This window comes from Hyperolius riggenbachi, chromosome 10 (assembly GCF_040937935.1).
Source record: "Hyperolius riggenbachi isolate aHypRig1 chromosome 10, aHypRig1.pri, whole genome shotgun sequence".
Classification (NCBI taxonomy): Eukaryota; Metazoa; Chordata; class Amphibia; order Anura; family Hyperoliidae; genus Hyperolius; species Hyperolius riggenbachi.
Window position 1 is genome coordinate 99444394 of NC_090655.1, and position 14932 is coordinate 99459325.

General features: G+C 39.7%; 1 protein-coding gene across 6 annotated transcripts in view; it reads right to left on the reverse strand.

The window, feature by feature from the left end:
* Nucleotides 1-14932, reverse strand: part of PRKG1 (protein kinase cGMP-dependent 1) — a 1426855-nt gene that overhangs the window by 954116 nt on the left and 457807 nt on the right. The window lies entirely within an intron of this gene.

The window sequence follows — 14932 nt, forward strand, 5'->3', positions numbered from 1 at the left end:
AAATAACCATACACAGGTCATACGTACATTCTGTGTAGTCTACTCAATCTTTCTCCTCTCCTGTGTCCCATTTATCCATGGTGATCAATGGAATTCTCCATCTCCATTTTAAAAAAGGCCATTACCCCCCTGACAGCCTCCTGGTCAGCATACTGCTACACTGTAGTAATACCCACATGAGCCATAGGAAAACATGGACATTACCTTGCACATTCAGTTGTAACTGCTACTGATATATAACTGACAGCAACTGGTATATTTCGGTTCTGACAAAATATTGTCAGAACTGAACGGGATCACTGTAAGATGAAAATGGTGAGCTTCTGAGAGGAACTGATGGTAAGGTTAGTATGTAATATTCATTTCCAGCTACGTCATGTGTTTATTTTAAACAATTTTACTCCCTTCAGGTTTCTTTTAAATTTTTATACCTATATTAGAAATGTATAACCACTGCAGACTGGAAAGGAAATTTAGTTTAGAGCAACTCTGAAATACAATATAGTTAGTGAAACCTTGATGTATGTATGGTTTATGACAAAAAACAAAATAATTATTTATAGAGATGTCGCGAACCTCCGATTTTTCGGTTCGTGAACCCTGTTCGCGAACCTCCGTGAAAGGTTCGGTTCGCGGAAAAGTTCGCGAACCGCAATAGACTTCAATTGGGAGGCGAACTTTGAAAATTTTAAAAAATTCTATTGGCTGGAAAAATGATAGAAAACATGTTTCAAGGGCTCTAATACCTGGAGGCATGCGCATAATGGTGCAATGAGGTCATTGTGCCGTATGAAGTCATTGTGCCAAGTTTGAATTAAGTCCCATCGCTTAGCACTATCCAGAAGCTTAAGCTCTAGCTTTCTTCTAGCCACCTTCCATAATTCTAAATATATGCAGATGGGTCCACCAAGAGCTGAATCGTACAAGTGGCCTCAGATTCATAATAATTTTAAAGTGCAATCTAATTGTTTCTGATCACTGACAAGGCTGCTCAAAAAAAGGTTAAGTGTACCAGAGACGGGCCCTCACAAAGATTTTTTTTTTACTTACCCAAGGCTTCCTCCAGCCCCATAAGCATGAATGTGTCCCTCACCATCCTCCCATGGTCCTCCATTTAGTGGCAATCAGCCCCATTATCTGTCTCAGTCACGTCATGCACAGAAGACTCCAGCTGACGCAACTGAGCCAGTTACTGAGACTGATTGCAGATGAACAGAGGACCATGGGAACACGGCGAAGGATGCATTCATGCTTATGGGGCTGGAGGGTGCCCCGGATAAGTAAAAAAAAAAAATCTTTGTGAGGGGCCGTCTCTGGTTTCCTTTAAAACAACCTTCCCAGGATGTCAAGATATCCACAGAGCCCTCATTCTCACTCCAGAAACACGGATATTCCAAATCTTTCTGCTCCTCTAGGCACTACAGTCCCATTTTCTATATCCCTGATTCCCGCAGACCAGAAACATGCAAACAGCACAGTTCTAGTACACAGCATCGTAAAGCAAAATTTCAAGGATAAAAACACATTGGCATTTCAAAGAAACAAAACTAGGGAATGATGTCACTTTTTTAAATTAGAACCTAATGCTGGCATGTGAGGGATACCCCTCACATGCCAGCATTAGGTTCTAATTTAAAAAAGGGAGGTAATTGTAGAAGAGGATAGAAGAAGCTCGTGTGCAGATCTGAGATTGCGGTTGGGTTGGTATCTCCTCACTAGTCTCCAGATACCAACCCAACCGCAATCTCAGATCTGCACACGAGCTTCTTCTATCCCCTTCTACAATTACCTCCTCACATTCACGTGTACAAGACTTCTCACGTGCCTCACCCCTCCTCTGGAATGCCCTTCCACAACACATCCGCCACTCTTCCACCTTCGAAATCTTTAAACGCTCCCTCAAAACCCACCTTTTCCGACAAGCATATTCTCTAGCTTAGGCCATGCACCCACTAAATAACCTAATTACGCACTGCCTGTACATATACTGTATACTTCCAACACCTCTGGTTTCCACCCCATTCCTTTAGATTGTAAGCTCGCAAGGGCAGGGCTCTCACCCTTTTGTGTCATGGAATGTTATTAATTCAATTGCTTGCACACTGTTAGAAATGTATACATTTTTAGTCATCATGTTAAATCAAGCTGTAATCAGCAGTGCTGTATCTTGTATCAGTGTTCATATTTCATGTATATCATTGTCTGTATCATTATGTATCCCTTGTTTGTTTTCTTACATTGTACAGCGCCACGGAATATGTTGGCGCTTTATAAATAAATAATAATAATAATAATAATAAAATACCCGATTAGCATTCAAGATGCACAGTAAAAATGTAGCAAAATTACATTAAATATAACTTATGAAAAATTACCACTTCAAATGTTACAGATCATAATTTATTCAAGGCAGCTTTCAAGAGTTTCATGTCCACATAGATTTCATCCTATATGATGAGCAAAGCTAAAAGAAGGAGGAGAGGTTTGCACCCCATGCTAGGAATTACATCAGCCATACACGCAAGACATCACAGCTGGACTTTCTTCCTAAAAATATACACTATAAATACATCCTCTGTTTTCCCTAAGGTGCCCTGTAGCTTATACCAATACATCTAGTAAATGAAGGTGTATTGGTAATATTGTACACTTTGCCTTTAAGCTGCAGAACTTATAATACAGTGTACTAAAAATGACAAACATGTCAAATAGCAAAATACAATTCTGAGAAAAAAAAAGGTAACAGGATAAAAAACAAAACAAAACAAAAAAATAACTATACGATGTAAATGGAAAATCCATGAATAAAATATCAAGCATCTCTCTAGTGATACACTAAAGACATGAAAAGATATCGCTGGAATATGGAAAGGGCTCGAAATTAACTGTCTGAGATGAGGAAAAAAAATAATGAGAAAACACAGGGGAAACAAATATAGGCAGGCATCAAACATAGAAAAGCAATGTTTCTCAGCGCAGTTCCCCAGGAACTGCTAACAGGTCAGTTATCCATACTTTTTAATAGGAATGCAAGTATATTCACTGAAAAAAATGCAGAACCACCATACTCATTATTCCATCTGCCGCCCAGCAAATATGAATAGAAAACAACAAATCTAGAGGAATTAAAGTGAGAAATTCTTGGCTGGATTGAGTTCGGATAGATCACTGGACTTCACAGCTCTTAAAATAAAACTTGCATAAATAGCTTTACTCTCCCTGAGAATGATTTTCTTTTTTGGGGGGATATAGCATTTCTATAAGCTTACTTTTGCCTTCATGCTGCCTTATATTTCTTGTAAGCATACCTGAAGAGACGTGTAGGCTTATGACAAACTTTTATATACAGTGCAAATCCTTAGAATCTTGTTTTCACACTTTAAGGCTCCCTGCACACTGCATGCGATTCCAATTTTTAATCTGTTTTTACATCAGATTCCGAATTTTAATCGTTACTGCATGCTGCGTTTTTTCCTCCGTCTTTCTGTTGATTGCATTCAGGGAAAATCGGAGTTGCAAATCGGAAACTGAATAGCAAAATGGATTTGCAGTGTGCCTAAGGGTTAATTACCCATTACCTTAAGGCTAGGTTCACAGTGGGGCATTATGGTCGCATGTTATAAAGTCTAAAGGTGCGTACACACATGCGACTATAGTCGTTTGTAACGATCGTTCCCCGATCTTTACCAACGACGATCGTTACAAAAAACGAACCACCGACTATTAAGTCTAACGACGAACGAGCCAAATCGCTACAAAAGAAAGTTCTGTCTCGGCGGATTTTTCCCAACGACGATCGTTTGCAAAAGTGGTACATCGTTGGAAACGATCGTTCGTACCAGGCTGAACATGCGCATTTCACTTTTTCTCCATGGAATTTTACAATTTTATGCGCAGGCGCATTAAGTGCTTTTACGTGGTGTAACGTTCGTTCTAACGATGTGATCGTTACACACTTTTTAGAACTAACTTTACTTCGGTCGTTCTTTCGTCAATTAAAAGATCGTTCGTCGTTAACAACGAACGATCGTTGTCGCATGTGTGTACGTAGCATTAGAACGCTGCTTACCACGCTGCAATAAGTGTATGTGACGTTCACAGTGTGGCGTTAGTGTTACGGTGTAATTTGTTGTGCTATGGTAACGCACCGCATGCAGTGAGTTACCTCTAAATGCACAACTTAACAGGTACAGGGAAGCATACTTTTCATTCTCTGTATGCTTCACTGTACCTACTGTATGCGATGCAACACAGCTATAAAGTGTGTTGCAACAGTTTTGTTGCATTGTGTTGTGTTCCTGTTGAACAGAAAAAACAATGCAATGTCCCACTGTGAACCTAGCCTAAACCACAGTTTGTATTTGGACCGCAGTTGTAATTCTCCCCGTTAACCAATTAGAGATCATAAAACGTGTTTACACCTGTGCAAACACTGCTGACAGCAGAGAGCAAATACAGAACAAAAATTACCTATTGAACTGCTTATGTGAGCTGAACAAATAGAGAAGATAACATTAGGACTCTTCAGTCTTTCATAAAGTTAGTTGTGTTGTAGTCAATATCAATCATTGGGTGCAAAGGTTTTATGGAGGTGGATGACACCACCTCACCTTGTTGAACCAATGAAGAAAAATAACCAGCAGGCTCCTTTAGGTGATTAGGTTTATTTTAGATTTTTACAATGAAGACAATGTTTCCAGATCCCAAGGATCTCTTTCCCACAGCAATAATTGGTGTGAGCAAATCTGTCTGCAGATCAAGCAACTGCATTAGTTCAGACATTCACACCCACCCAAAGACCATTTCATGATCAACTGAGTTCCAGCATCTCAATGGAAACTTAGTTCTCTTACATAGGAGGTTCTTATATGCAGGAAGTTCAAAGTACTGCCCTTGTATTACATGTATTACATGTGCAACAGTTCATTGCAGCTTCATAAACCATCCTGAACCTACAGGGACAACAACTGTGTGACAGATCAACGTGCCAACATTTTATACATGACTAATAGTGACACTGAAGCAAAAATAAAAGCTTATTAGATAATTAATTGTATTTTTAGTACAGATAACTAGTAGAACATTGGTAGTAAAGAAAATGGTCTCTTTTTTTTAATTATATAGCTTGATTTATAACAGTGAATCATTCTGTCATATTTGCAGTTTAGAATCCACACTCTGTATTTTAAGCTGTAAAACAGATCAGAGCTAATGCCCCTTTGAACTTTTCTGCAGTAAAACCTAATCTCAAGCTGTCTCTCCCTGTTTCTTGGCTGCTTAAGCCATTTAGAAAACAGGAATGAGTTCCTGTTCCAACCAAGTTGCTTAAATAGCTCAGGGAAGCTCTTTTACATAGAAAACTCAAGTATTTTAATCCTCCCTGTATGTCATGTATGTTCTAGTTCCCATTGGGTATTTTTCAGTGCTATATCTAGAGGGGTACTGGCATGGCTCGTGCCATGGGCACCATACCTGCCCTGTTGCACCACACCACTGCTGTCTGCTGCCTTCCCTCCTGGTGCAAACCCCGCCACTGCTGCCTGAGCTACTAAAGTATCAGACCTCAGATCAGCGGTGCCAGCAGAGACAGAGAGGACATAGTGCACACATGCTACTCACGCCCAGTGTGCATACTCCAAATGCCAGGGTGCCCCCTCTGTATCTGCTATCGCCGCAGATCTGAATGGAGATGATGTGCAATTTCAGTGTTCACCATAGGTGCCGTATTACCCAGATACGTCTCTGGTATTTTTAAAATGGATCAGCAAGTGCATGACGCACAGAGAAGACACATTACGATCCAGTTTGCATTTAGGTCTGATATTGTATTAGCATATTGCACCTACAGGAAAGCAGAACAGTGGTGTTCTTACGATACTAGTTGCTAAATTTGTCTAGCTGAGAAAAGCTGTGGGAAGTTCCACCTCCTGAAAGCACCTCTGCAGGAGATCCATTTTAGCTGCTGACTCTGCAGATCTGATTTGCATGTCACTTCTGATTAAAGGACTGAATGCATTTTCTAGGCACACACTCATACCTAGACACTTCTGAACACATCCAGAGTTATAAATAGCAATACAAACACTACCTAGAAGCCAAATACACATTGTTAGAATATGACTGTCATAGAAAGGACATGCATTGTGCTAACCATTCTTGTCACTCGACTTTTCTCCCAATAATGATACGTGTGAAACGCCTGCCTATATACTCAGTCTTTCAGGCAGGGGTCACACTTACCAGCTTTCGTACGCGTTTTCTGCACAGAAAAACTGACTTCAACTGAGAACTCATGTTAATCAATAAGCAAGGTCACACTTTAATGCAGATTTCGCATGCAGAAAAAAAACTGACATCTTGCGCAATTTGTCAGTTTTCTCTATAAATTACATTAACTGCTGTAAGTCAGGGGTCACACTTGTCTTTCAGTTTTCTGCAAAGTGTAGAAACTGAAAGACAAGTGTGACCCCTGCCACAAGGAATTCTGTACAGTTCTATCTCATTCAGTTGACCAAGGCAATGCAAATACAGTTTTGCCTTCTTACAACAGTAGGTATTTGCAATAATTCAGATGTAAAGGGACCCTGAGCAGTAATTAAAAACCGACTTTGTACTTACCTGGTTTTTCACTCAAGAAAGCACAAACAGCATATCTAACAGCTAAATAGCTATGTTAAGTCAATCTAGAAAATCAGGGGGAAGGTCAACGACCTCAAACAATTAACTAAACTCAACAACAAGAAAAAAGGACCACCTGACATGATTAATAATTTAAATAGAGTAAAAAAGGCAGATCCAGGATATCATTGAGTGCAAAATGTCTTTATTAATTGCCACTATAAATGTAAAAACAATTAAAAACAATGGAGCCAACCTGGACCAAAAAATCCCTGTAATATCAATAATATAAAGAACCTAATGCCAGCACTTAGCTGGTAAAGAAATATGTGTCACAATCTGAGCTCTCTGCGATAGTTTAAAACACAGTATCCGTACAAACCTACACCAATAATAATGATATCTATATAAATAATTGTATACTGTGTCGCAGAGAGAAACTCAAAGAATGGGGCACATATAGGGCAATCCCAATATCAGAAAAAGCCCCCCACAATCTGCCACTGGTAAAGTGCTGGTGCAGTAATTCGCATAAGGTGCTCAAAATGCAATTGGATATATAATATAGCAAGAAAACAAGTGATAAAGTGCATATAACAACAGTTATTAAAGACATTGGTGGAGATAAGAATAAATAAGAGAAGAGAGCATAGCTCAAAGATGAATGTAAACAGTGAGGAGAGGAGAGCAGATTGTGACACATATTTCTTTACCAGCTAAGTGCTGGCATTAGGCTCTTTATATTATTGATATTACAGGGATTTTTTGGTCCAGGTTGGCTCCATTGTTTTTAATTGTTTTTAAATTTGTAGTGGCAATAAATAAAGACATTTTGCATTAAATGATATCCTGGATCTGCCTTTTTTGCTCTATTGAATTATTAATCATGTCAGGTGGTCCTTTTTTCTTGTTGTTGAGTTTTGTACTTACCTGCGCAAAGGTGTACAGAGGCGCCGAAAGGATAAAAATATATAAAAAGTTTAAAATTGTTCTGGTTGCGGTGGTGGACCAATCAACCATAAACAGACAACAGAGCTGTCGATTTTCAAAACATATATATAGTTTATTCAATTGCTCCCAGTAGAGAGTCGCAACGCGTTTCGCGGGCAAGGACCCGCTTCTTCAGGCAATAAAGGGCAGGAGCAATACACAGCGTGTAGTCTAGACGATGCTTGGCACCTCTGTCTTGTACTTACCTGGGGCTTCCTCCACCCCTGTAGCCTGCGAGCTTCTCCAGCATCCTCTTCTTTCTTGTTCAGTCCCGCTGGGGGCTCCAGTACATCGGCAACTTCGATGGCAGTCACACGTTCACGCCCATTGCGTCATCATGCCAGTCGCTGTAAGCATACTGCGCATAAGAGGTCCAGTCTTAAAGCAAACACGCATGCACAGAAGGCTTACGGCGACCGGGGTGATGACACGACGGGCACACGGCCGGGGCGTGCACATGCAACTTCCCCCGAAGTTGCTGGTTACTGGAACCACCAGCAGGACCAGGAGAGAGAAGAGGATGCCGGAGGACCTCATGGGCTACAGGGGACTGGAGGAAGCCCCAGGTAAGTGCAAATTAAATTTTTAATTACCGCTCAGGGTCCCTTTAAGTGAGCAAGTACAGTTCCCATGATGCATCTCTCCCAAATTTGTAAAGAAGATGAAGAAGCCTCTGCAATTATGACATAGCCAGGAAAAATATTTTCCCTAGAAGCTTGGGGAAGTGTTAGGACTCAAAATTTTACTGCTGTCTATGCCATCCTTGGGGACACTGTCATTTTCTTCCTACTCTGTCAAAGACAAAATAATGTGAGTATTTTTTTTTACAGTAGACAGTACTAAAACTTGGCAGGACAGAACAACTGCAAGGACTGCCCCAGTAAAAGTTCATGACACGACCAGCATAAGCAACAAAAAAAAAAGAAGGGGTGCTTCAGATTTCATACCTGGGTATCTCTCGGTATGGTCAGTGTATGCACTTTGTTCAATATCAGGTGACACCCAGCGTAGTAGAACTTTTCCATCTGATTTCACAATCTCAAGCTTCTACTGTTCCCTTCCACTATCATGGGTAACCTGACCTCAAGTACCCCGTGACGCATAAATATTATTTGTTAGGAGTAATCCATAATTGTGCATAAAAGTTTTTCAAACATTCATTTATTCTTTTAATTATAAATACTTATCAAAACTTACAATTATGTATTAATTAAATGACAATTTTGAGCAGGCACTGAGCCCAAGTAAAGTGCCCCCAGAGGTATGTGTATCCTGTGTTATGAGCCAAACTTCTACACACTGCATTATGCAGAATATATTTAGACAGAATTGTTCCATAATCCAATATAAAGAACAACTAATGCAAAACAAATATAGCAAGTCGAGTACACTTAAACAGTGGTTTCTCCCACATGAAGCTTAATGATGAAAAGGTTTCTATTTAATATGACAAAATACCCCCTATAGGCAGGTTATTAACAACCTTTGCTAGGATAAAAGCATGATGATAACTAAATCAACTACACAAGTAATTACTTTCTTTCTCTTAATAAGAAACAATGTGATCATGTAAGTAATGAAAAGCTCTTGGAATTAACATTAACTAGCAAACACAACACAGAGCTAAAGAGCTGTGCAAAGTCAGCGCCAGGGTCGCTTGTCAGTTAATGCCAACGGCTTACAAAAAATCAATATCAACATTATGAAAACAATGCAGAATTTGCATGTGAATAAATACTGGGATGGGAGAGAAAAAAAGGACATTCCTTCAATAGAATAGATCCAATAATCCTGGCATTTCCTTGGGCACAACCCTTCTGAGAATCAAAATGGGGGTTCCAAAACACAAACTATTTAGAGAATGACCCACAACTACTGTACAATGCATCAGCTGAACTGAAATAAGGTTCATGCAGAATTACTACACTATTGTTTGGATACAGATGGGACTTGCAAAGAGTGACCACTTGGTTTATGAGGTATAGGGAGAGAAAGAGGATGGAGTAAGTAAAGAAAAAAAAAATCAGGAGGCCAAGACGATAGATTTGCTAGATGAACATGGTGAATGCAGTGAAAGAGATGGGGTGCCAGCCAGTTTCCTATAAGCATTATGCCCTTCTCTGCCTCCTTTGATATACAATGGAGTGAGCACTTTGCCACCTATCTATATTCTGGAAACAGAATTAAACCCTTTCAAGTTTCAATGTTGCCTTTGTGCATTCTGCAGAAAACGTGTTTCCCTTTCAACTAACTGTACAAATGACTAGCATTTTAACACCCAAATGAACCTAGTTATGTTGCCCTAAATATGTTCAATCTAAATTAATACAATTATGAATGGCTTTGTACAATGGGCCACATGGGAGGACCATGCAAAGACTTTGCAACGTGAATCCTAAGGCCAGATTTCCACCAGCCAGCTGAAGCAAACAGCTAAGTACTCACTCTGGTGGTCTGGTGTAATATGTTTGAAGTCCAGAGCAGATGTGTTTCCTCTATAGACTTCTATGGAAAATGCATACACCTGTCTGGAATTATCATGCAGGTTGGGGCTTTGCATACCACCAACCACAATGGATCAGTTGTAAATGATGTCTGTGAACAGATCCTAAAATAGGATTCATCAATATGTCCATTCGCCCATCTGTAAAATAGATGAAAAGAGCCTAAACATCCTACTCTCTGGTACAAGATAGGCAACATGGAAAGAAAGAGTGAAAGGCAACAAAAAGGGGTAAAATAGTGAGAGACCATTCAGGAGTCTGAAATAATAGGGGCCCTTTCACACGATACACTTTCTGCAATCATGGTAAAAAGTTGCATCGCACCCTAGAAGTACAATGCAATGCATACAGTGAGGCATGCAGTACATTGAAAGTATGCTTCACTGCCACTGTATATGTGGGCATTGTCCAGTAAATGCACAGCATGCTATAGGTTACTTCCATGGAATGTGCTGCACTGCACCGAATGCAAACGTTTCAAAAAAATACAATTGCATTGCATTGGGATGCAATTTTATTACCGACACAACAGGCGCAGTGTAAAAGGACCCTAAAAAGATAAAAAATAGGAATAAAATATGGTAATGTAAGGGGAATAGAGAGGGACAGAGAGAAAAGAAAGAACGTAAAGGAAGCCATACATCTAGCGATGAGGGGCAGATTCAAACAAATAAACAAATCTCTCTCTAATTCATGGTCGATTGGCTGCCAAGTCGATAGATGGGCACCTTTAGTGACAGATATGGGGGGGGGGGGGGTAAAGACAGAAGGTAGAGTTAGTGGGAGATAGTCTGTGAGTGAGAGAGGTGACAAAGAAAGAAAAGGCAGACGGAGACATTACAATAAAAAGCAGGTGGTGTCAGACAGATTGGGTGAGATAAAGAGGAAGAGTCACTGACTGACTAGAAGTGTCAGTGAGAGAGATTGATTAGTTGATGAATGTTATGCTGGTAATAGGGTAGGAATAGAAACAGTCAGTCATCATCAGCAGGTATTTAAACTGGCATTACAATTACAGACTTTTTATAAAAAGAAACCTCAACTTCACTGATTCTGTTTTTAGTAGACTGATAATGTGTCAGTATCACCAATGGTCTGTCAGGGTAAATCCTGCCACTCCTGGTTGACTAAAGATGATTTTTTGGTGTGTTTTTTACAGACACTTTTCACATAAATGGGTATCCTGCAAGCAAGAAAAAAGCTCCCCAAGTTACCAAACAAGCACACTGCACTGTGAAACGTTTTCATAAATTCACTAAAGAAGTGGTTGGGACATCTCTTGCCCTTCAGAACAATTCCAGTCATATTTACATACAAAAATAATTGATTTTATAACTATTATGCTATTTCACACGTTGTTGTGTCATGGTTAACATGCACAACTGGCCATGTTCCCCTTCACTTAGACACACCAGCTTATGGTTTCCTTTTAGACTGAATCAAGACAGAGACCACTGATCACTCAGAAGGAAGAGTTCATCCAACAGCCATATATACCAGGTATGTATGAACTTCAAAGGGTTTCAACTAGAGCTTTGGTACATATGGATGCTCGTTTGGATTCCACAGAAGTGCAATTTCTGCATTTCCAATCAGAAATGTGGAAATGCAATTTCCGCATTTCCAATCGGAAATTGCATTTCCCCATCAGAATGCGGAAATCTGTAATTTCCGCTGACTTCAACATTGATTTTCTCAAAAACTATTTTTTTTTTTTTTTTTTAATTCCTCTTGCTCCCACTCTTCTGTTTAACAAACCCTAAAAATTTGTTGTTTCCAGCATCTACGGGGGGCTTTGCTATTAACCTCTAAAGTCGGCGGCAGCAATTTAAAGTGCGGAAAATCTGCATTATCCGATATGCGGTAATTTTATGAAGATCAGAAGACTCAGAAAGAATAAACCAATCAAAGAATGGGCATTTAGGTGGAAATTTCTGCATTCTCTGATTGGTTAATTCATTCCGAGTCTTCTGATTGGCTTAAAATTACCGCATATCAGATAATGTGAATTTTCTGCATTTAACATTACAGTCAGAAGCTGCCAACTTTAGTGGTTAATAGCAAAGCCCCCAAAGGTGCTAGACACCCCAATTTGCAGTCTATGTTAAACAGAAGAGTAGGAATAAGAAGGAAAACATTGGGGGGGGGGGGGGGGCTGTCATTTGAGCCAGTTTAGGTTGACACAACAATGACCTCTTCCAGCCTATGTTGGAAGCTTTTTTGAGTTAGCTTATGGATAATGAATAAAGGAAAAGATGATGAAAATGGAAATTGGGAATTGTGAAATTGTGTTTTAAGAAGGCAAACCACACTAAGCATTGAACATTTAATATAATAACTGAAATAGAAAACTAATCTCTCTTACAGACTGAATATTGTGAGCTATGGCAATACAATAATGGCTTGATGTCTGGTAAAGCATAAGTTTTACAACTGAACTGTTTATTCCAGCACTATCAATTACTTTCATATGACACTATACACACAAAAAAAGTTTCCTACTAATCAAAAAGCAGCAGTGCAGCCTCCAAAAGGGCATTCTCCCAAGGCAAAGCCTGCAATATTTGCCTCACAAGAGGTTTTTTCCTTTCTGGCATATAAATGATACATGCAGAGCAGAGAATAAATATAGTTTCCCGCACAGCAGTTAACATAAGGGAGAAAATACTAAGTAAAAAAAAAAAAGAAATCAGCAAAAAAAATAAAAATATCCCTCTTCCTATCATGGAGGGGTCACAGAAATAAGCAATTGTTTTAGGGTTTTTGCCAGTTTCATCATGAGATTCATTAGCTATTAAGTGTGATTTCTAGCTTTGCACAATGTGGTACAAATCGACCTTTACCCGCTTTCCTTCTGCCTAACGCAGGAAGGCGGCAGAAAAGCAGCTCTCTCAGGTCTCAGTGACGCTATATGGTGTCATCTCACGAGGAGCAAGATTTGACAGGAGCGCGCGTTCCTATCAGCGTACATTGCGGGCTCTAGAGATCAGCCTGCCAGCCAGCGATCAACGCTGCCAGGCTGTTTTTTTAATTTATGTAACCAAATGTATTTATATAGTGCTGACATATTACACAGGGCTGTAGAGAGTATAGCCTTGTCACTTACAGGAACCCTTAACAAGCATGCAGCTAATCCAGTCTGACTTCAGAGCACCTGATCTGCATACTTGTTGAGGTGCTGTAGCTAAAAGTATTAGAGACACAGAATCAGCAGTAGAGTCAGGCAACTGGTATTATTTTAAAGGGAAAAATCCATATCCTCAGTTTAGGTGCCCTTTAACTGCCCCTCACAATCTAGTCCCTATCACAGGCATATGTCTATGTATGTATAGTGTAGTGTATGCATCTTACTCTAGAGCCAATTTGGGGGGGGGGATACATTTTTCTTAATATAGGTCTTATTTTTTTAATAAAACAAAAGCAGCAATCAACTTCCACCAAAAGAAAGCTCTACTTGTGAGAGGAAGGGGGGGGGGTAAAATCCATTTGGGTGCTAAGTTGTATGACCGAGCGATAAACTTAAGTTGTGAAGTGCTGAATTGTAAAAAAAATGGCCTGGTCACTAGGGGGGTATACACCTCTCATCCTCAAGTGGTAAATTAAAAAGTCTAAAATACGGTAAGACATTCCTGAAAACGCTGACCATTAAAAGCACAAGAGGAACTGGATCCAAAGCAGTCTTCAATAAGTGTACTTCTACACATTCCTTTCAGCCTAAAAATGGGCAAAGGGTAAAGAAATAAAAAGTGATGATTTGTTGAATACATTTAATATTTTGTTCCTACAATTAATTCCACTTACAGATTATTGCACTTTATAGAATGTAGACATAGGTGTCTGTATTCACAAGCCTCGTCAGTGTACACGCCAATACGCTGCAATAAAAATGCCATCTTCTCAAGCCTCTTGGACAAGAGGTTTTTGTAAGCTGTCAAAACAATGCGATGTACAGTTGCCAGGAGAGTGACAATGTAACAAATCACAAAGTTACTTGTTATCAGTTCATTAAAACATCCAGACAGATCAATCTTCATGGAATGAAGTTTTCTGTGAAGAGGAAATGAATGAAGAAGGCCAGCAGCTGTGCTTGATGGGAGCGGCTAACAGATATATTATTGAACATATGCAAAGATGTCCGGACAAACAAATTCATCGTTTATAGACAAAACCCAAAGAAATAAATATTTTAAAGCAAGCTATAAAAACTAAACAACAATTCTGAGTTGAACGTGCCTTGTGCCAATGTCAGCTCAAAGGCAGATGACAGGGCATCATCATTTACTTTATATAAAATAAATCTGTCCCAGATAAAAAAGAAAAAAAAACTACAATCACAAAAAAGCCCATGACACTACTGAATCCTGAGTTTACTTTACAGATACAGTCATTGGTTCTGTGGCAGCATAACTACGATTCATAAGGCCCCCCAGAAAAACTTTGATGGTGCCCCCAATGTTCACACCTCTCCCTTGGTACCCTTCATGGCCTAGGGGCCCATCTGGCAAGGGTCATAAAACAAGTGTGGCAATCATGATCTTCACACCCATAACAAGTGTAGCCACAAAACACCTAATCTAATGGATAGCCTGCTGTATTGGAGCAAGGGGAGGTTAGAAGTTGGGTGACCCACCACAGCTCTGGGCCCCACCTGTAATCGCAAGTGCTGCTCCCCTCTAGTTACACCCCTGGCTAGTAGGTTGTCTTGTTATATAAACAGACCTAATTGCTTGTGGGCCGGCAATTACATAGCATTTGCACTTCATTATTCTGAGAATTTTCCTGAACTTGTCTACTGGCCACAAAGAAATGGTCAATGAGAT